The sequence below is a fragment of the Protopterus annectens genome, chromosome 5.part0 (assembly GCF_019279795.1).
Source record: "Protopterus annectens isolate FY-2018-M chromosome 5.part0, PAN1.0, whole genome shotgun sequence".
In the NCBI taxonomy this organism is placed as follows: domain Eukaryota; kingdom Metazoa; phylum Chordata; order Ceratodontiformes; family Protopteridae; genus Protopterus; species Protopterus annectens.
The window spans coordinates 773,125,508-773,150,114 of record NC_056735.1 but is presented as its reverse complement, the minus strand read 5'-3'; the positions used below and the strand labels follow the sequence as shown (position 1 = coordinate 773,150,114).

Sequence of the window (24,607 nt, the reverse complement as noted above, 5' to 3'; positions counted from 1 at the left end):
TGGCTCCTCAGCCTGCATCCAAATGAGTTAGCTGTTCACTCCTCCTCCTCCTGAGCAGAGAGGAACTGGGCTATTGATGAAGCTCTGGAATCTACCCCTGCCATACTCCCACCCAGATCCCGAGGATGCAGGGCCTATTTCTAGAAGGGCTGGAGTCCTGCATCCAATTCATCCCTACCCCAGGGATCTCACTTGCTGCCCCTAATTGTAGCAGAGACAGAGACCTTCATATCCCTGGGACAAAACTCTATGACTCAGATCTGGAACCTAAATGAAGTCCCCATGGTGACATTGTCAGATTTGCAATAACTGCCCATCAGGAAGAGCATGTACACTACTGTGCATGGATAGATATTATAATGTGAGAGTCACTAGGCCCATTGCTGCTGATAGATGTCAATAATGCAGTGTGATAATCTCACCTATCTCCACTGAAGATAACAAGCGAGTGCCAACTGCTGTAGCTCATCCTTCCCCCAGTCTCTCCAATGCCCATTTCACTAGTATAACAAGGTCTTCTGGTCTGTAGTCAGCCTGCATATTTTCTTTTTCCCCCTCCACCCTGCTTCATTCTGGCAGGCCATCCCAGTCCTCCTGTCTATCTCCTTTCTTCCCCCAGATGTCTCCAAGTGAGCTGGGGCTAGTGTGGATCTAAAAGATATTTTGTGAGGGTACCGCCAACTGCTTCTGTTATTATGATCTACCCTTATTTCCCTGCCTCCACCCCTGCATTCATTAGCAAAGTCCAAGAGCTACTCCCCTCTGTGGACCATACCTCTGCTCAAGGAGCATCCCTAATAAATGCCCTCACCCCCGGATGGACTAACCTTCTCAACTAGATGGGCTCACCCATCCTTCCCTGCCAGGGCCTCAGACACCTAAGTCACTAATTGAGCCCAGGTCACCTGAGTTGTTGTTAGGGCTTCATCCCTGTATTCCATAACTCTGGCTTGTCTGCATACTTTCTTATTTATATTTATTTTCCCTACATTATTATCTGAAGAGAAAAGGCTGAATAATCTAGGTCCCAGAACAGACTTTTATGGGACATCTCTGGTTACTTTTGTGGCGTTTGATAAATAATCTGCTACTCTAGTCTGTTGAGCACTTCAATTTAACTAGGTACTCAGTCACTGGACTGCATAGTAATTGGTTTAAACTGGATTCATTTGTAATGTAATATCCTTAGAGAAGATACTGTTGACTACTTTGATAAAATTTCCATTTGTTCTAGCACAGTGACATGTTGCTGCCACTTTACTGAAGAGTGCCATTGAGTTAAAAACACAAGATTTTACATAACCAAGAAATGGCATTCTCTTAACTTCTGTTAGTAAGAGGAAGTGAGGGTCTTTTAGCATAAGTTTTATTGTGATTCTCCTCATAATTTTGCAGAGCAAGTAGATGAAGCTGATATGTCTGTAGTTGCTTGGATTAGATATGATTCTCCCCATATTTTCTAGCATGACTGAAACTTGACACCAAATATTAGGAGCATATCCTGTTAAGTAGAATTTTGTTTAATAATAATGCACGTGTATCAGTTTCCAAAAAAGTTATGCTATTTATTTGTATTTATGTATTGTATTTATTTATTTATTACATTTGATAAATGGGAATATCTGCTAGGACATTCCAGTGTCAGTGGAATCCCAAGGAGAAACTCTCCAGACAAAGCATGTAATGATAATAAATACAATTCGAGAGGCAAAAACAAAATGAGAAATCAGTAGATCATACAAATACTTGAATAAATGGTGTCATACAAATAATTGAACAAATGATGGGTGAAACGGATCCAAATGAAACACCCAGATTAAATACTCTGGTTGACAGAGGTAATAAAGAAAGACACTTTACAGAATTTGCACCCTTCATATGTGCACTATTTATAAATTCTGCAGTAAGAGTAAAATGATAACCATTGCAGATTGAGCTATCAATCATAAAAAATGCACCCGTGTCATAGAATAGTCAGACTTTACTAGAGTACGTCAAACGTACTATAAGATAAATGAGACTAAGAATGAAAACTAGAAGTAAACATTATGAAAGAGTGAGCATATATGGAAGGGTTACACAACCTCTGTAAAGTTAGACATCATTAAACTCATTATGTCTGATCTAGTCGTAACTACCAAACCAAATAATTATTTTCCTCCAAAAAAGTATCCATACCTTGCTAAAGGTGGATAAAGAAATTTCACTCTTTAATGTCACAGAATAACCATTTCACAGGGGCACCACACATTATGTAAATTAAATCATTCTATTACAACAATATTTTAATTTCAAGTGACACCCCAACCCCATGTGCAAAACTGGGAAAAATAGGTTGTGGATGGATGGATGAATACAGTCTTTGGCGCCTCTTCTCTAACTTATATGGATATTTTGAAGACGTAAATATTTTACAGGCAGAATTTATTTTAAAATATGAAAGAGTTCTTCCTTGAGGTTTGAATGCTGAAATTTCTTGGCAGAGTTTAATTTATTACATATTACTGAGGGAATATTTGGAGAACACAATTTTTCTCTTTTAAAGTGTTGTTATGTACTAGAGTAATAATCTATATGTGGTGGTTATAATACTTCATTTCATGCATTATTCATATTTTCCATCTTGTGTCTCCTGAAATTTGAATATTAAAATTATCTGGTAGCATTGAATTTTTTGTATGTTACAGCTGTGTTTGGTGAAATATTTTCCTTGTTTTAATACAGTGTTGTGAAGCAATATGCTTTGCCACATCTGCTTCATGTGTTTTACAGATCAATTGTTTCATATGCTATTCAGATTAGTGTCCTAATAACAATTTTTCCTTGTAATATTTGGTTGCTAACACTGATCCAGTAAGGTGCTGCTGATTTTACTGCTGTTTTTCTGATGTTGATGAGAAGATATTGATTCTTCTACCTGGCTATCCCTTTACGTCTTAACCAATTAACTGATTGACTAATTCTGTAAACATGAGCATTAGAAGGAGCTTGCAGCTGCTATTTCAATGTTGAGCCCCCTAGAAGACTTCATGTGAAAGGATGAATAAATACAATTTCTTTGTTTTTGTTTTTTTTTACCACAGCAGTGCATTATTTTCAGATACAAGTTCTATTGTAACTCTTTCCATAATTTTACAGCCATGTGCAAAATGGGTAAAGGAACTGATGCTGATGCTGACAGATCTGTAGTTGCTTGTGTGACAATGTGAGCTATTGCCAGCTATGCCAGGAGAAGTAGGGCAGTGGATGTGCAACATATGCCAGCATAACTAGCTGGAGTTTTGTAAAGAATTATATGTCATTTGTATATCAAACTGATTTGTACATATGCTTGTGTTGAGAAATGTATTTGTAAAGCTGCGTGTATTAAAAATGTACCAACAGTGTGTCCTGCTGGACAGAAAAGAAATATACATTTATATCACACTGTACTGCTATAACTGAATAAATGTATATATGTTAACAGAGGATACTGGAAGAGAAGAGGTTAATTTCAGTCAAGCTAACTTTGAAAACTAGTGTGAAATTAAATTACTTAATTTAGGCCATAAGGATTATATCTTACAGTTCTGATTGCAGCCAGAGACAAAATGTCCGAGAAAACAAGTACTAGGAATCCTTCTGTATTGTCTTTAACAGTGAACTTATTGCTACTCTGGAAGGGTAAAACTTTGAAATTGTTTTATGACTTCCAGAAGCTGTAACATATCTTAGCAAAGCTCTGTGTGTGTGTATTATTGACATATATGTGCTAAATCCAAATCTGGAAAGCAGGCAAAGATGTCAGCAAAAGATTACGGCAAGCTGACAAAGAACCAGTTGGCCAAGGTGTCTGAAACAAAGGACTGGTGCAAGCCAACCTGATTAAAGAGGAAATGATTTCAGCCTTAGTTACAGCTCAGACCAGTAACCCAGGAGGATGGGACTTTGCAGTCCTAACAGGACAGTTCACCTTTTCCTCAGAGAACTTAAAAATCTGTCTGGAGTTAGAGACTTGAACTGGAGGCCGAACATTTGGAATTAGAATCAGCAGAGAGATTGTAGCATTTGGAAGCTGAAGAAAATGAGAAGCAGCATTAAAATAAGTGAGAGATGTTGACTCTTCACCAAGGTCATGGAAGTAATGGGGAAGGGAATAACCGAACCCCAGAAGCAATAAATGTCAGCAAATTTATTCCACAATTTATAGAGGGTGATAATTTTGATAGTTTTATTCAGATTTTTGAGCATACGTAAACAGTATAATGTTGACCAGGTGCTCTGGGTACGGTTCCTGACTCCCTTAATCCATGGCAAAGCTGTAACTGCTGTTTCTAAATTATCTGATATTGATTGTTTAAATTATGATAGAGTAAAGCAGTGTTTACTTGAATGCTTTAAGTTAACACCTGAAGCTTACACAAAAAAAGTTTTGTGAGCATAGACACAAGGCAGATGAAACTGTGTGTAATTATATTGCTGAGTGAAGTACTTATTTTCATATGTGGGTGAGTGGGTGACAGGTCACCACTTTTGAAGGGCTGGAAGATATTTTGGTGAGGGAAAAAGCCCTTAGGAGGACATGACAATCTTGTTGGCAGACCAGGAGCGCAGGTCTGTTGATGAGCTGCGGAAAAAGGGGATATCTACTTAGCAAATAGGCCATCACTGTACAGGAAGGAATACCCAGTGCTACACATGGATATAAGGGAACCCATGGTGGGTGGCCTAAACCACCCCAACAGAGTCCACCAATAACAAGGGAAGCCACTAGTTCAGATACATGGCCAGGATCAAGGGTTAAATGTTTTAAATGTAACCAGTGGGTCATGTATCATATAGATGTCCACAGAAGCAAGGTGGGGAACAAAAGTTGGGGGAGTCAGTAATTGGCAATAACAATATGCCAATAGTAATTTGTCTGGAGACAACAGGGATACCAAACTATCACCAGAGTTTATATCCAATCATAGTTGATGAAAAGCAGGCCACTGCTAAGAAAGATACAGCCTCTGACATAACTATTGTGAAGCCTGCAGTGGTTAAAGAGGAGCAGTACTTGCTTGGGCAGTCCACTCCCGTCAGACATTTAGGAGGGGCATAATTTCAAATACCTTTGGCCAGGGTTCACCTTGACAGGAACGGTGGAAAATGAAGCAAGCAAGTAGGTATGTTTGAGGATATTCCTGCAAATGTCTTGATAGGGAATGATTTGATTTCTATAATGCAGTATCTTGCGTGCATGCAGTTACATGCAGTCAGGTGTGGAGACAGGCATGTGGGTCTGGGAGCCTGGGGGATACCTAGACAGACCCCACACGTGAAGCTAGGACTGGTGTGGGGGCTATTTTATGGAGGGAGCTACCCTGTAGCAGTGAGCATCTAAGTGATCCACAACTGCTATTGAGTACTGATGTTCCCTTGGACAGAGTGAATGCAAGGCAGACATGAGTGGTAGTACCTAGGCTGACAGTAAGGCACCACTGTCAGATGTTACCAGACTTCCTGCAGGAAAGGGAGCTGGGAATGGTCACAAAGGTAGGAGTTAAGACAAACTCAGCTCTCAGATCCTACACTAAGAGGTTTGAGGGAGGTAGTTAGGGAGGCACCTGATTCTCAAATAAAAGGGGAGTCTACATATTAGAATAAAGGGTTACTGTATAGACAGTGGACCCCTGAGGATGGGCTAGAGTGTGAGGTAATACAGCAGTTGGTAGTGCCTAGAGACTACTGTCTGGCACTTCTAGCCATAGCCCATGTCATTCCTTTTGCAGGCCATGTGGGCATAAAGCATACAAAGAGACATATTATGCAGAACGTTTACTAGCCTGGGATTGCAAGGGATGTAGCTGTGCAGTGCCACAAGGTAGGCAAGGCAGGAGACAAGGTCAAAGCTCCTTTGATGCCACTGCCTGTGATTGATGAGCCATTTCAGAGGGTAACTATGGATATTGTGGGGTCTCTCTGTACACCAATTCCACAGGGAAGAAGTATATCCTGGTGGTAGTAGATTATGCTACTAGAGACCCTGAAGCATTGGCTTTGTCCTTCATCTAGGCAGAGAAGGTAGCAAATGCTTTCTTAGAGATTTTCAGCATGGTAAGTTTCTGGAGAGAAATACTAAATGACAGAGGTGCAAATTTCATGTCAGACCTGCTGACATGTCTGTGAGAGTACACTATGGAGTGAAGCAACTAAAGACCATCCCCTACCACCCCCAAACTAATATTCTTGTGGAGAGGTTAAACGCTACACTAAAGACCATGCTACGGATATTTGCAGACCAATTTATGAGAGAGTGTAACACATATTTTCCCCATCTGCTGTTTGCATACAGAGAGGTACCCAAGGAATCCAGAGGTTTTTCACCCTTTGAGTTGCTGTATGGGTATAGGGTGAGGGGCCCTTTAGATTTGATTCATGATGAGTGGAAGGGTGAGTGTGAATCCCACAAGAAGTCTGTTGTGGCATATGTCCTAAACCTCAGGCAAGGCTTAGGGAGCTCATGGGCTTGGCCCAGGAGAACCTGACAGGATCCCAACAGCAGAAAAATGTCTGGTATGACAGGAATGCTCAAGCCCAAGAATATGCTGTGGGACAGCAGGTTATGGTTCTCATTCTTGTCAGACACAATAAGCTGCAGACAGCTTGGGAGGGACCCTCTGAAGTGGTAAGGAAGGTCAGTGATGTTACCTACATGGTAAAACTGCTAGGCAGGAGGCAGGGGCACAGATTGTACCCATGTTAACATGATGGAGCCTTACCATGATAGAGCGGCCCTTGTGCTAAGTATTTGCAGTAGGAGGCAGGAGGAGTCTGAAGAGGAGCTGTGGCTACATCAAGTCTGCCAGAAAAATGCCAAGTTACTAAGGTGGAGCCTAGGGTTGCAGGCATATGATATGACAGTGCAGCACCATAGTGGGGTTAGCAATGCCAATGGAGAAGGGCTGTCAAGGTGGAGCATGGGTTAATGTATTCCAAGACAGACTCATTCCTCTTAAGCAATGTTTCTCAAGGGTCACTTAAAAAAACAAGCTTTAGTCTTCAAAGGGGGAGAGATGTGACAATGTGTGGTATTGCCAGCTATGCCAGAAGAAGTAAGGCAGTGGATCTGCCTCATATGCCAGCATAGCTAGCTGGAGTTTGTAAAGCATTATATGTCATTTGTATTTCAAACTGATTTGTACAGATGCTTGTGTTGAGAAAAGTATTTGTAAAGCTGCTTGTTTAAAAATGTACCAACAGTGTGTGTCCTGCTGGACAGAAAAAAAATTTACATTTATATCAGACTGTACTGTTGTAACTGAAGAAATGTACATATGTTAGCAGAGGATACTGGAAAAGAAGAGGTTAATCTCAGTCCAGCTAACTTTGAAAAATAGTATGAAATTAATTTACAGCATAAAGATTGTATCTTACAGTTCTGATTGCAGCCAGAGACAAAATGTCTGGTAAAACAAGTTCTATGAAGCCGTCTATATTGTCTTTAGCAGTGAACTAATTGCTATTCTGGAAGAGTAGAAGTTTGAAATTGTTTTATGACTTCCAGAAGCTGTAACAGATCTTAGCAAAGCTCTATGTGTGTGTATTATTAACACATATGTACTAAATCCTGGCAGCATCTAGCCAATAGGGTAGTATGGGAACCAGAAGTCATATGACCAGATGTAGATAGAAGGACCCCTCACCTACTTCATCTTGCCTTGCTATAGTAAGTGTCCAAGAAATAGTAATTCTTTAGATCAGTCAAGAAAATATAGTGAGATTAGTTAAGTACTGTTTTTCTTTATCTGTGTGAATCTATTCAACTGTGTTATTTTGATATTTTCTGTGACTGAAACTCTGATGTTTATTGTAGATAGATATTCCGCAATTTCATGTTCTTTTATCATTTATTATTAAATATATTTAAACTTTTCATTGTGGCTGGTCTTTTACAGAATATTGTAACCTTTGAGAGTACTTATATCTGTTTGGTGACTCTCTGGCCTCTTCAGTAAGCCTTACTGCATTGGTTAAAACACTACCATTTGTATTAATATTAATTTCTCTCAGTATAATTGGGTACCCTAGTAAGAGCCTTAGAGTAGCTGGCTTTGGATTTTCTGGTGGCAGTAACTACTTTATAGTCTGGGCAGAAGGGGACATAGCTAGTATATTTGTGCCAGCCTTCCCCAGGTGTGTGCGTGTGTGTGCGGGGGTGCAAATCAAATCTCAAAGAGCGTGTGTGTCAGCTGCTTGGAACAGAGGGACACAGAGTGCTGGTTTCACAGGGAGAGTGGTGGAGATTTTGGTTTGGAAACATGGCTGAGGGCTCAACTCTACAGCTGTGCCAGTGACAGTGAGGAGTCTTACCTATGACCTGGAGAGAGAGAGAGAGAGAGAGAAAGAGAAATCCAGACCCCGGACTGAGTGTGTTCCCTGTGTGCTCTTAAAGGTAATTGTGCTTGATGCAGAGAGCTGCACCTGGAAATACTGTGTGTATCTATTTTTGTTGCAAATGAACATCCCTCTCCAGTGTTAGGGGTAAAGATTCAGGCTCCTTGATTACTCGCCCACAGAGGGGGATATCACAGCTTGGTTCAGATTTGATTCACCTCTTGTGTACTGGCATGACTGGAATTTAACAGCAGAATTCTGAAAACTATCCTATTAGTAGAATTTGTTTACTAGCATCTATAAATACATATCATTTTCCAGACAAGAAGTCCATCCATCCATCCACACCCCCTTTTTCCCATTTTTTTGCATGGGGTCAGGGTGCCACTTCAACAGGGACAATCATCCAGAGCCAAGGTTCAGAAATTATTTTATTTTTATTTATAACATTTAACCAGGAATGTCTAACTGGGAGGTTCCATTTTTAGTATAATTCAGGGGAAAAAATAATCATGACAAAACATATCATGGCAATGCAATTCAGTTTACATGGCAAACAATAAATGAGAGGTCATGTAAATGCTCACTAAAAATGATGAAGTAAAACTGGTAAAAATTAAATGTTGCGTCTTTCAGCTTTTCCCGATTAGGGGTTGCCACAGTGGAACTCCGGTCCACTAATGATTGGCAGTTGATTTTCACGTGCCGAGTTGCCAGCCCTGACGCACAACCTTCAACGAAGGTATGCCCATTCACGCATGTCTCCACGCAGAAGACGTTCTAGCTGAGAATTGAACTGGACAGTGTCTTACTGTGAGGCGACAACGCTACCGCAGCACCACCACCGCAGATTTTTTCTTTAAACTGGTAAAGATTAAATACTTTTGTTCACAGGGATATCCAGATAAAGATAACATTACATAATTTGCGGCCTGCATGCATATGATATTCACAAATCCTACAATGAGAATGAGGTGGTAACTATGGAAAGTGGGCTATCAGCCATCACAAATACATATTTGTGATTAAGAACTCAGAGTTTGCTAGTATGTGGGAAAAAAAATAATAGTAAAATGAGGATGAAGTGTATAAATATACATTATATAAGAAGGAAATATTTGGTAGGGTTTCATACTCTGGAGAGTTTATTAATGCCATCTTCATTATATCTGCTCCAGGTCTCACTTACTGAACCAGATTTTTTTCCCTTTCCCTCCACAAAAGATATCCAGACTATATTTAAAGGTATCCATAGAAGGTATTCTTAATGCCACAGCTAAACCCTTCCATATCAAGGCTACACATTCTGTAAACCATTTCATTCTCTTACAATAATGTTCATGTCATCTCATTTATAAAAGAACCATGGGGTTAGAAACTGTAGGAGATCTCAAATAACAGTGTTAAATGGGTCTATATCAGTTCACCGAAATGGCTGAAGTTCGAACACTGTATGTTCAAACTTCTAACCACGAAGTACAAAAACATTGAAGTCTTAGAACAGCGATTGGAAAAAAAATCGCTGTTCTAAGAAACACACACACAACACAAGCACACCAAAAAAACAGCAATCCACACATAAACACTTAAAATCCTGCATCTAACCCTACACTAAACTGTACATACACTACTATCTATCCACTTACCTTAACCCAAACCCTAACCCTAGGATCCGTCACTATCGCACACTCACCTGACCCGTACCCTAACCTTAAATCACCTATCCCACCCTAACCCTGAAGTCTGTCACTATCGCACACCCATCTCACCCGCACCCTCACCCTAGCTCTCCTAACCCACGCCCTAACCCTAACGTCCACACAATCGCACACTTACCTGAACCTGACCCGTAACTTTCCACCACAGTCCTGATAATCGCGAAGCCACAGAAACGGCCCACAGAATTCTTTCCCTGGGAAAGAATTCGGTGTTCTGCAGCTTCGCGATAATCTTCAAACTTCACAGTTCGAACATCTTCAGCCGTTTCAATGGACTGATATAGGCCCGTGTTAAATAACAGAATCACAGCAAATGGGGATCTATTCCAAACTGTTCTAAGAATGGAGTACAATAATTTGGTGATTTTCAACTTAACTGATCCAATATAATTCTAAAAGTAATGAACCTGTCTACTAGGACATCCAAATAATTATGGATATCTACTGTACTCAGCATGTTATTGTTTAGACTACAACTGCTATCAGGGTTCCTAGGCAAAAGTGACATGTGCTGATTTGAAGAAATTTACTCTCATATTACTTCCTTTAAATCAATTACACATCGATTCTAAGGAGAACTACAAAAAATCTCTGATCATCTTGCTGTGTGATAATTATTGTCGGTTTCAAATCATTCGCTTATTTACAAATCAACATTGGTTCTGACAGATTAAGATCATTCTTCACAAATAGGGTAAATAATAATGGACCAGGCTGAATACTTGCAGTACTCCACTTCTATGTTTTAATTCCTACAACAAATTGTCCCCAGATGTTGATTCCAAGACCTACCACCTAGTCGTTAATTTAACTATTTGGCCATGTAACCCTAAGTCCTCCGATTTCAGAAGTAACACTCTAAGACTAACACATTCAAAGACCTTACTTAGATTGACATACATTCCATCCACTTGCAGACAACTATCCATTGCCCTGGAAATGAGGCAAAGTAATACTTGCAGATAACCCTTTCTAAATGTGAACTGTGATACATTAAAATTGTCATTCACCATTAAATGACATAATGTGTTATCATGGATTAACTTTTCCATGATTTTCAACAATCACATTGAAACCTAATTGGTCTACAAGAAGAAAGAGAATGCACTAGAAACTTCTCTTTGTACGCTAGAATGACTATTGTGTGCTTTCACTCATTTACATTCTACCTTTTCTCAGAGGCATGTTATAATGACACAATATTTGACCTGTATCATCTGTCATTTCTTTCAGTTCTTATGTTAGTTATACTATCCAGTCCACTTGGCTTTCTTTTGTTCAAGTCTTGTATAGACAAATAATCCAGTCAGCTGCAATCTAATCCTTCTTACCATCAACTTATTTATTAAATCCAGCTTCACATAAACCTGCTTGAACATCCACATTGCAACACAAATAAAACCATTCACCAGATTTGACTAGCAATTTGACTAGCATCTCTTCCTTACTGATCACAATTCCAGCCTCATTAGCCAGCCTGATATTTTTGTTGTTGTCTCCCTTCTAAAGACTTAATTATGACAAACCCTTATTTTCCGTTAAGGAACCCATGATCAGACTGAGTTCTTCTTCTCCCTGGAAACCATTCTGCTGATCATTCTGTTCAGTAATCCATACTCCTTTTGACTTCTAATATCACTAAGGTAGTTCCTCATTTTATAACATTTGTTCATCCTGTTTATAACATTTTTCATGGGTCTACAACCTACTCTTACTGACTTCCTATTTCTAGTGAAGTAAGCCACGAGGACTATTTTCTGGGTATAAAGGCGAGTATTCTTAAGTGTTGGTGTCCTTATCACATCTGACATAATATGAGTAACTTCACTTTGTGATTATTGGGGTATTAAACTCAATCCCTAGGTTTCTTAGAGTTAGCTAAAAACATAGCTGTACGTTTGTTATACATTGTGGTTGAGAAATCAGTTTGTCTTAATGGAAAGTGTATTACATTAATTCACTTTGTTAACCCTTTAGTTTTCTCATATAGTTAGAAAATACCAAATTGATGCCTTCAACTTTACATACCACTTACATGTCATACATAGAAGTGACCCAACTTAATTTCATAGCTAGATCTTACAAATTCAATAAATATAGTATGGATGTTTTTGTACACTATTTAGTGTGGATTTGGCTCAGGGGTCATAAGTTGCTATAATAAACCATTTATTTTCATCAACTGGTCCTAAAAAATGCCCATAGCCAATCTGCAGTCTCTACTCCTCAGACGGATTTCCATGTTCATTCTTCTTCTTTAATCCTGTGCACTTGAACAGGAAGGCATCCATAAATGTCTTACAAGCCAGAATTAGACAATCTGGAAACCAACTATTACTCACTAGGCACAACTCTAGCCGTCTGAATTGAACTTTTAAAGGATTCCCACCATTCGTGTTATTCTCTTTGTAATGAATTTCTGTGTCATTTCCAGATTCTTTGTCATTTCCTTCGTTTATTAAGTACCATAGCAAATTCTCAAATTTTTTAATTGGCCTTATGAGTGAAGGGTTTAATGGTATCATAATGAGTGGGTTTCAGTTAGTTACACTCTCAAGAAGAACATCCACCTTATAGGTTATCTTTAATGTAATCCAGTTAATGCAATTCAGAATGTTATATCTTTATTATGTATTATTCCCAGGTCATTATATTACTCTGTAGTGTATCATACATTTGCCTGCCTTCCCTTTAGTAAGGCAACTGTATCTTGCACATTCTATGCCTCATAATTTCTGCTATTCTGCAGTTTCAGTTTCATCTTAATTTCCTTAGCCCATTTATGCAACTAATACAGGCAAATCTGAATTCTGTTGTGATACCTTCTATTGCAAATACATATAGATAACATCAAGCATGTATCACATGTGATCAGTACAGATCCTAAGAGGGAACCTTTTGGTATACCTTTTTTGTGCATATTCCCGGACATATCCTATTCTTAAGTTTGACTGTTATGATCCTTCTTAAACCTCATTCTTTGATCTGCTTAGATAAGACGTGATCTGTGCTGAGATGAACCATCTCCTTAATTCCTTAGCACTCTAAAAAGAGTTCCAGTTGTTTGAGATTTGAGAACGTATGTGGACAGTGACATAATTTTCAATCAACATGTATCCATTCTCATAAGAAAGTCCTTTATATTGCACAGCTTATAAATAAAGGATTATGTCTAGATCTAGGGATGTCATTGTCCCCCTTCACTCAGCCCTCATTAGGCCAGTCACTGAGTATAATGCCCCCTTTGGCATGCATCTGTCGTGACACATGCAACAACTTGAATGCCTGCAGAAATACCTTACTAAAATGATACAAGGCCTAAATATGTCCTACATGGGCCAACACAAAGTCCTATTACTATACTCAGTATCCTACAGACTGCTAAGATGTTACTTGTATCTGGCATACACGGTATCTTCTGACCCATTACCAATGTATTTTCTGCAGATCAGCAAGTCAGTTGGCAGATCAGCAAGTCAACTGGCATCAGAAATACTCAGTCGAGAGATCTAAACCTCTTCTGCAGCATCAGCAGAATGGTAAGGAGGGACAGGTTCAGCTAACACAGGATACTACTGCTCTGGAACAGACTCCCCATCCACATAAAACAAAGCTCATTCCTGTCCATATTCAAGCACAACTTGAATCTATGGATAGGAAACAAAAAATGTACCCCATAACTGCCCCCTGACTACTAACAGGCAGAAGCAGCTATCAAATGTTTTTTCTCATGCGTAGGTCCCCTCATATTATATGTAGTGTGATCCTTATTATTCATAATAAGGGTAATATATAATTATGAACCATGGGATGGGTCAGGCCAATCTAATACTAAATGGAATAGGTTCATTCAAGCACCAAAAGAGAAACTGGCTATGCTTAAAATGGCTCAAAAGGTCAGCTTGCCTAATTCTTGCCTATGAACCTATAAACCAGAATTAAATCCACACTCAGCAACCTATAATCAACTGAAAAAAAGAGAGAGAGAGATTCTCAAGTCTTTTATCACATCCAGCTACCTGCCCTGTAAATGTTGTTTGTATATGATAAGGTCTCTTGAGCTGACAGATTCCTGAGATGCAACAGGAACCACTACATTCTACAATAGAATTGGATGCAAACTGTGTTAATATAACTTAACCATAAAAAGTCTGTTCCTAGTTGAGAAATAGGAAGAATATTTTTGATAAGACTGTAGTCACTGTCATCACTGATATGCATATTAGAACTATAATACCCAGGCCCTAAACCTGATTAGATGAAGAGCAAACAAAAGTTGTTATAGGCATAAGGATAATAATGAATGGGAAGTTGTTCAATCTTGCCGTTCATTCATCACTGATGAGTTCGGAGCCAATCCCTTGGCTCGACACGGCTGTTAGCAAGCTTGAGGTTTACCAAAAGCTCGAGACCTAGCCCCTTATCCCATGATGCACTGCCTGGAATACCTCAGATCTAGTTTGCCACGGCATAGATCTCATGTGTTTCCAGAGCTCGAGTCCTTTATTGGAGAAAAATAGGATTTATGCAAGTTAAATTCTTTCTTTCAAATAACTCATTTTTATTTATTGTTATTTACTGTTTACCCCTTGTTCCCATCTTATCTTTTGTATTAGGAAAGTGTAGTTTTTTGTTAGTTAAGTGCCACTTGGGCCTACTTGTCAGGGCGTAGTTGTGAATTAACAACTAACTATAGTTAACAGCAGTTGTCTTTATTTTAGTTGTGCAGTAACAACTTATTTAAAAGTTTTTTAATTTACTTTAGGATGTCACAGGACAAGGACAAATGGCCTAAATCAGGCTTCAGAAAATGTCCAGATTGTGGACAAAAAATGTCCATCACCGATGGACATACGCAATGTGTATATTGTTTGGGCTCACATCATCTTCAGGAGTCATGTAGCATATGTCATGCTTTTCCTCTGAGGGTTTTGCTCGAGAGAAAAAGAAAATTAATAGATAGAGGCCTGCTCAAACATTCCTTTGATGAGGTTTTGTCTAGCCAGGATGGGGCTGGTCAGTCCCCTATATCTTCAAAATCTTCGTTGGCTTCTAGTTCTAAGTCATCGAAGCATAAGACTGCAAAATTGGGAGAATCTGCTGGAACATCGGCTCCAATGCCTTTGGAGTCTACTGTTTCCATTGTTCGGAGCTGGTATCTGAGACTCCTGCTTCTCCCCTTCTTCGGTCTTTGCCTTCTGTAAAATCTTCTAGGTCTTCTGTCAGTCTTTCTGATCCAGACATGGATCGACTGGTGCAGAAGCTGCTGAAGGCTCCAAGACTTCCCAAATTGTTGTTGGCACCGACCGTTGCATCGGAACCGAAGACCACTGTTATGGACGTTTCTACTCCTCCTCTGAGCCACACTGGTACTTCGGAGCCGGAGGGGGCAGACCTGATTCTTGTAGAATCCATGGAGCTGAGGCCTGCTTCTGTGCTATCAGCTCCATCTGCTCGGACTTCATCGGCGCCAACCGTGGAGTCTAGGAACCCACGCTCTCCAGTCGACTCCGGGGGGGGGGGCAGTCACACTGATTTGTCAATGCCAATTCTCCCTCTTGGGGCCTGGGCTCGGGTGAGCTCAGCTCCTACCTCAAGTTTGGAGCCCACGGCCTCGGTGCAGAGGGAGCTGGCAGTTCCTTTGGGGACTTTGGTTCCGTTGTGTTGGAGTCGTGAGGCTATCAGAACCAAGAGGAGAGCTTCTCCCCAATGACAGTCTCAACTTCAGGTCTACCCTCTTCTTCCCCTATAGCTCTTGGGTCTGCTTCTGTTCCTGTCATCCCAGCCCAGTGTCGAGACCCTGAGCCTCAGGTAACCCTACAGGGTGTAAGGCTTTCGGGTCTCAACCTTCCACCTCTTGGGTGTCTCCGCCCTACAATGAACTCATGCAGCTGATCTCTCGTAGGGCATGGGAGTCACCGGACGTGACGGAGCCTCTTCCCCTGAGGCCTAATAAATTCATCTCTGCCCCCATGGATAAGCAGTTTCTGACTAAAGGAGTACCTGTTGATGCCATGGTGGTGGCAGCAGCCACCAAGAAGGAATTATCCAAGACTTCTTCATCGGTCCGTCCCCCTAACAGGGATTCTAAGGTTATGGACTGATACGGGAAACGCATCTTCAGTTCAGCGACATTTTCATTGCGATCGCTGAACTACCTGACCCACTTTACTAGACTACAGAGAGATCTCCTCCAGGGTTCTGTAGCTATGGGAGTTGCCAACAAAGTGACCACCCAGCTTGCTACCCTTAACTCCATAGTAAACTCATCCATGAGGCTCATTTTGTATGCAGCCGAGGGTTTGAGTAGGGCTGCAGGTTCAGGAATCGCCTTACATAGACAGTTCTGGATGCACCTATGTTCCTTCGCGGAACCACACAAGACTTCTTTCATCAATGCCCCATTCTATTTCACTGCTCTCTTAGGGCCTAAAATGAAGAAAACTCTCACCAGGAGAGAGCAAGATGGGAAGACTCTGTCTGCCGTCAGAGTCCATTTCGTCACCCCATGCAGCCTTATCCCAAAGGCACTAAGGGAGGTAAGATGTGGTTCCGAAAATCTCACACAGCCTTTCCAGACACCCGTGGTGATACCCCCCTTTAGAGGCTGAGGAGAGGGGGTAATAATGGAAGAAGCTGCTCTTGCGGCAGAGGGGGCCCGCAGCATCAAGGTGACAGAGATCAGTTCTCTGGTCAACCTTACCAGCATCCCTGAAGGGAAGCCCAACTGTTCTACTCTGGAGGCAGTCGGGGGTCGCTTATCCCTGTATCCCTACACCTGGCTAAAAATCTCCAATGACAAATGGGTACAGAGAATAATTTCCAGAGGATATATCATACCATTCACCTCCTTCCCAAAAACCCTAAGGAAAATCCTGGACGTACCACCCCATTACAGGGAACAAGCAACTTCAGAGGTCCAAAAGTTGCTAGAAAAAAGAGTCATCCAGCCAGTCCCAGCAGACCAAACAGGATCCGGAATTTACTCAAGGTTCTTTTTAGTACCAAAGAAAACAGGAGACTGGAGACCTATATTGGACCTCAGCAGACTCAACCAATTTGTAAAGAAGGAGAAGTTCTCGATGGTCACACTTCAGTCTATTCTTCCCTTTTTTGAGAAAGACAATTGAATGTGCTCGATAGATCTCAAAGATGCTTATTACCACATAAAAATGGACAGGACATCCAGAGAGCACCTGCATTTCCAACTGGGAGCCAGTCATTATCAATTTTGAGCCCTGCCCTTCGGTCTCACTTCAGCCCCCAGAGTGTTCACCAAATGCATGGCAGTGGTAACGGCTCACCTGAGGCATCTTGGATAAGAGGTGTTTCCGTATTTAGATGAATGGCTCATTTCTGCCACCACCAGGCATCAACTAGTTCAATCAAGAGACCACACTCTGACTCTCTGCAATCAGCTGGGCATTACCATCAACTTCGAAAAGTCTGCCTTATCACCATCGCAGCATATAAACTTTATAGGAGCAGAGTTAGACACCTCAACCATCACTTTAAGGCTATCATTAGAATTGTTCTGCTGCGTCAGCAAATCAGCTCTCTAGTATCAAAGACAAAAGCACCAGCATTAGAAGTGTTAAAAATTTTGGATCTGATGGCTGCTGCAATCATAGCCATTCCTCTAGTGAGAATGCATATGAGAATACTTGGTCATACCAGGAGCTTCCCATGAGTCACACAATATTGATCACAAACTTGTGCAAGAAGGACCTTCAGTGGTATTTGACGTCCCCTCATGTAACTGTAGGTCGCCCATTTGTATTTACACCTTCAGTAGCCACTGTAAACATGGACGCCTCCCTGATAAGGTGGGGCATTATCAGGAAAGGACTGTCCAAGGCACATGGATGGAACAGGAGTTACATTTGCATATCAACATCCTGGAGATGAGAGCAGTACTTTTGACACTGCAGTACTTCCAAGACTCTCTTTCTCATGGGACCATTGCAATTCAGACAGACAACATGTCAGTGGTCTGATATTTGAACAAACAAGGCAGGACCAGATCTTACCCCTTATGTCAAGAAGCCCTCAGAGTTTGGCAGTGGGCTGTATCCTCTCAGCGTTTTCTGTTGGCAACGCACATCCCGGGAAGATCCAATGTGATAGCAGACAAACTGAGCAGGGCAATTTAATTACCTCATGATTGTTCCCTCAAACAAGAGATAGCGGACAGGATTTTCCACAAATGGGGCCAGCCTTGCTGCAATCCTTTTGCCAGTCACCTAAACACCAAATGCAGAGGCTATTTTGCCATGATCCCCCCTCTGGGGGAGTCCCCAAGGGATTCACTTGTACACGATTGGCCCCCATGTCTTCTCTATGCATTTCCACCAATCCCTCTGATTTCAAAGGTTCTACAGAAAGCTTCATTGCTAAGGAGGACTATGGTTCTAATAGCCCCTCATTGGCCTCAGCAGATTTGGTTCCCATTCCTACTTCAGCACCTAGTGGAGGAACCATGGATTCTGAACCTGCATCCAGACCTGCTGATGCATCCGTCGGGGAACCTCCATCATTCTCTATAGTCCCTGCAGCTCACAGCTTGGCTGCTCCAGTTCCCCTCATAGCCAGGCTTGATAATATTTCTCAGGAGACGAGACACATCTGGTTGTCTTTCCAAAAGCCTTCCACTAGAAGATTATACCTCAGCAAATGGAAAAGATTTTCTTTATAGGCCTTCAAACAGAACATTGACCATTATAAAGCACCCATGTCCTCCATCTTAGAATTCCTTACTATAATTTTCAACAAAGGTTCAGCAGCAGCTACAGTACGAGTTCAAATGGCTGCCATTGCTAACTTTCACCTAGGAATAGACGGATTTAGCATTATGACCCATAAGCTGTCTAGAGCTTTTCTCAAAGGGATCTTCCACATCAGAACCCCAGTGAAAGTTCCTTATGCAGCGCGGAATCTGAACTTACTATTATCCCGGATTATTCTTCCTCCTTTTGAGCCAGCATCATCCTGTGAAATGAAGTTCTTATCATGGAAAACTCTGTTTATAGTGGCCATTACATCTGCTCGTAGAGTGTCAGAGCTTAAAGCCTTATCTATCAGACCACCTTATTTGATTTTTCACCCTGATAGAGTATCACTCAGAACAAATCCTTCTTTTTTGCCTAAAGTTTGTTCCGAAACTAATATTAATCAAGTTATTGAGTTACCAGTCTTCTTTCCCAACCATGCTAACAAACTGGAGTATATGCTACACAAACTTGATGTTCACAGACAGCTCAGATTTTATCAGCACAGAACTAAAGATATTAAAAAATCAGACCAACTCTTTTTATCCTTTTCAGAAACTAGAAAAGGTAGGCCAGTGGCTAAAACAACTCTGTCTAAATGGTTATCGGATTGTATTGCCTTTGTTCATTCAGCTGTCAATATGTCTTTGCCTCAAAAGATTAAAGCTCATTCTACCAGCGCAGTATCTACATCTGCTGCTTTTCAAGCCAAAGTGCCTTTAGATAATATTTGTGTGGCAGCCACTTGGTTTAAACCTCATACCTTCATCACTCATTAAAAAGTGGATCAGGCCTTCAGGGACAGGGCCTCTTTCGGGTCCACGGTCCTGAGAAATGTACTTCCGTGAGCTACCTGAGATTTGGGGTGCTAGGGATGCTACCCATCAGTGATGAATGAACAGCGAGATTGAACAACTTCACATAAAGAAGTTATGTACTCACCATAACGTTTCATGTTCTATCTCGCCTTCATTCTCATGTCCCTCCCTCCATCCCCCACCTGGCTGACAGTTGACCTGGAATCTAGCTTCATCCTGGTTATGCATTCCTTTTTATTGTTTGTTGGAATAATTATTATCTGACAAAAGTAGTACATGCAGCAAACAAGATCTGTGGTATTCAATGCAGTGCATCATGGGATAAGGGGCTAGGTCTCAAGCTTTTGGTAAACCTCGAGCTTGCTAACAGCTGTGTCAGAGCTGAGGGATCGCCTCGAACCCATCAGTGATGAATGAAGGCGAGATAGAACAACTCACATGCAACGTTATGGTGAGTATATAACTTCTTTTTTTTGGCTTCAGAGTGCAGAACCGTACATTTTCTATTATTACATTTCATACCATTTAACTGTACCAATTCAGTTAATCTAGCAAGATATTTTTAAAGATGATAGTGGTTCACTGTGTTAGTAACAATATTGCCATATTTTAAATCATCTGCAAATTTACTTAGCCATAATCAGTCTGAAGGTAGACAATCCCACATTAACATACAAAATAATAAGGGTCCCCAAACTGATGCCATACTGCTCAACTGTACAATTTTTGCAGAATGTCCAGATTTTTGACTCATAGTTTTGGTCTGTTCCTCATAAAATCTGTGTTTTCTGACAAATTACTGGGATGATCTGAGGATTGAAGTCACTAAATAATGACATACATTTGCATTTTAGACTTCAAATCCTTCAGAAAATGTATGTTAAAACAAATCCTGCTACTCTAGCAGCTTTCTACGTTTATAAGAGTAATACTTAAAATATGTCCCTATTTCTGTTTTTTTGTCTCCCTCCCCCATTTTGTCAGTCTTTATCAAGATTTCTTGCACTGAGAGGTTGAGAGGTATGATCCATGTGGTACACCCCTCCAAATAGTCATACATCCAGAACATTCATTCTTAATTCTAACTCTACGCTTCCTACCTAATAACCAATCTATTACCTATCTTACTACATCAACATTCATATCTGACTTTCTCAGAATATTAACAAATACTGCATGGGGAGCTGAGTCAAAATTTTTGGCAAAACCTAAATATTCCACTTCTATAGCCAAGCCTTGGTCCAATGAATTTACTACAGCTTCATAAAACTTAATCAAGTTAGATAAACTTGATCTTTCAGAGATATATCCATGTTGAGTGATAGCATTACTAAAATTTACCTCATTTGAATGATACACTCATTGCCACACAAAAAGCACTTTTTCAAAATATAGATGAGCCTAATAGGCCTATAATCATTAATAATGTAGCTTGAATTACTTACTTGACTTGGAATAACAATTGCCTCTTTCCATATGTCAGACAAAAAGCATTCAGTTAGGGGGTTTCTGGAATAGCTGCACTAAACACAGATACAAATGCTCAAATATTATTCTCACAGAGTATCCATTCAGACCATCATGCCCAGCTGATGAGTTCATTTTAACATTTGCCAAAGTTGACTTCATGTGGTTATCCTGTAAAAGTGAAGAACTCTCAGATATAAGTGGGAAGTTTGAAATTATTAACTTCCTAACTGATGGACTATTAAAGAAGCCCTCAGCAAACAGGTTTACCCAATATCCAGGCTCTCTAATTTAATTAGGACCAACCTTTTGTGTTATTCTGATATGTCATCAATGCCGTAGTTATACAGATACTTTAGCAGGCCCTTATTGTTGTCTTTTAAATCAGTACTTAAATTAATTTCATAAAAGGATCTTGTTTTATCAATAAGTCTTGAAAAAAAATATTTTAATCTGTTGTAAATTCTCTTATTCAGCACTGATGACTGAGCTCTATAATACCTCCATAATTTTTTTCTTTTTACATTTTGGCCCTATCAAGTTTGATATTCCACCAGGTGAACCAAGCAGTCCTTTTTCCAAGGGACAAACTAGTTGGGACAAATAATTAAGTCAAACAGTTACTGTATTTATAAAATGTCTCCCAATGTTTCTGTATCGTAACACTATTCAAGTGAGATGCCACTTCCATGATAAAATATCAGCATTAATAGGTACAAAAACTGACTAATAAAATTTCAGAATTGTCTCTTAATTTCTGGAAGTATAGATTCAACAATCTTAAAAATAACACATACATGATCAGATCCCCCAGTACTAATTCAGTTCAACAATAATTAGATCTCAATCTGCTGTAAAACCAGACTACATCTAAAACCGTTCTTCCCCTCATTTTTAGTTATATCTGTGAATAGCAATTAGTGATGTTATCACTTATTATTTTTTTATAAGTTTGCTTGAGGATGAAGGAGCTGACCAATCAGCACAAGGAGGGTTTAAATCTTTTTTAAGTTCAGAATTACCATAAAAACATTTGGCAATTTGATGAATTAGCATAGTATCTACATTTTTGGATATATTTGGAGAATGATAGAAAAAAGCCTCATTCCTACACATTCCTTTATCATTTATTTTTACAGTGTCAAACTCTGCAATTTCATCACTGAAAGTTAATATCGATGTATATTTAACAGAAAAATAAATAGAAGCCCCCCTTCTTTAACCTAAAAGTATGTTGTTCACAAAAATCAGGGAAAAATAATGGTTTACTAATGCGACTAAACAAGGTCTCTATTATAAACATTATATCAGAAGAACCATTTGCAATACAAGCTTCCAGTTCAGTAATTTGTTGTTAAGACTTAGAGCATTAGTCAACAGACATTTTAGAGAGGTTTTTCTAGAGCTGTGGTTGAACACATCATCTACTCTAAAAAAGTTTTAACCAATTTGGTCAAATCGGTTCCTACCATACAACTACTCAAATGGTTCAAGTGCAGACAGACTTGTCATCTGCCCATAATAAAACAACTTTCACAGAGTGCTTTACAGAATCTTTTCTAGTAACATTTGTAAATGCCAATACTCCAAGCTGAATCACTTGATCAAAGCATTGCCTGAAGGGGAATTTAAGAGAATTCTCAGGAATACTTCTGACCCATATTTGTGGGATGAAGTTCTTGATGAAGTATTTGAGAGACTTTCTTCTAGAGGTTATATGGAAACAACACTCTCAGGCATTAAGGATAGGTTGTGTGGAGGGAATAAACCTAGGGGTGGTTACCATATATGGCGGCCAGTGTCATATGAACAGGACAGACTATTCTTTGTATCTAGGTATTCTGAATTTTTATGGGTAGTTGAAAAAGTTCTTAAACAATTTTGGCATGTGGTTTGTGATGATTTGATTATTGGACATTTGTTTCCCAGGCATATTACCTTTTCTTACAGTAGGTATAACAATTTGAAAGAATTGTTAAGTAGGAAGCTGGAACATTCAATAGACATGAACGTTGGTATGCAACATTGTGGACGATGTTCTGTATGCGATAGGGTATGCAACTTACATGGAAAGAAGACCAGTGGGAAAAAGTATTTAGCATTTGAGAAATTTGATTGTTCTTCACAAGGGGTAGTTTATATCCTGGGTTGTGATTGTGACAAGCCACTGTGGTATGTGGGACAAACCACAAGGAAACACTTGGGGGGTATCAGAAGGGGTAATGTGGATAGCCCCGTAGCTTCACATTTTATTAAAACACACAATAGCAATAACAATGGGTTAATCTTTAGTGTGTTAGCCAGACCACACTCTCAGGGAGGTAATTTCAAAACAGAATTGAATAGGTTGGAACATAAAATGATTTATAGTTATCATACCTTATATCTGAGGGGCATGAATTTAGATAGTGGCATTATAGTTTGAATTAAGTCCGTGCTTTATTGCTTCATGGCGATATTGATTATGTATTAAATTATAGTGTATTAAATTATAGTTTGTATTGGCATGTTAGCAAGAATGTTTTCATCAATTATTTGTATTTGTAATGAATTTCACAAGTATTAGCTGCATTTTAAAAAATTTGCATTTTAAAATTTGCACTTTAATTAATTGGTTAATGATTTAATTGTTTAAGATATATAAAGAGATGGTTTTGTACGTTGAGATGTTCCACTGAAGGCGAATTGCCGAGGTACCAGGACGGACACATAAATAAATGGAAAATTTTCATCATCTTTTTGTTTGAATGGAGTATTGGTGTTTTTGGTTTAGAGGTCGAGACTGTTGTATTTTTTAACATTTGTAAATAACCTAGCCTTCGACTGCATTGCTTCCTGAAAGTGAGGAGCAGAAAACCTATCACTTAAAGCTAGTTCAAATGCGTACATTTCACTGAAATAAGTTATCTCCTCCTACCATTTTTTAAAAAAACATTCCTCATTAGTCCTAGTAACATCATTGCAACCTCATATCGCAGCTGATCATTGCATACTTTCTTAATATTATCTACTATATCACTTATCTTATAGCTATTAAAGCAAGATACTGTGATTTGATGCCTCTGAACTCTTGGAAGAATATTCTTCACAACTCTTAACACAGAGTCTCCTATTTGTTTTGGTCTATTAAATAAGTGAGTGATATGGGAATTTATGTGAGGGTCACTAAAACAGTTCCTATCCCCACTATCATTATCGAAGTTTAAGGAGTTACCTCCAAGGGATCACCTTTATTTGTTTTTAGTGTCAATGGAGTATTCTTTATCGTTTGGAATTTCATCAAGTTTGCTCCATAAATCCTTATTATGCAAAGCTGCACCATTTGTTTCATGAGATGAAACTGTGTCTTTTTTAGTGTCAGGAAGCATAACACCCATATTTCCTAAGCCCACACTAGATTGGCTACTGTTGGCATTATTAGCTATAAGTTCCCCATTGTTTAATGAATTTGGAAAACATACTTCATCTAGAATCTCTT

General features: G+C 39.7%; 1 protein-coding gene across 1 annotated transcript in view; it reads left to right on the top strand.

Annotated features, from left to right (window-relative positions):
- Positions 1–24,607, top strand: part of CCHR5.PART0H11orf65 (chromosome chr5.part0 C11orf65 homolog) — a 426,753-nt gene that overhangs the window by 63,052 nt on the left and 339,094 nt on the right. The gene's annotated exons all lie outside the window — the stretch shown is intronic.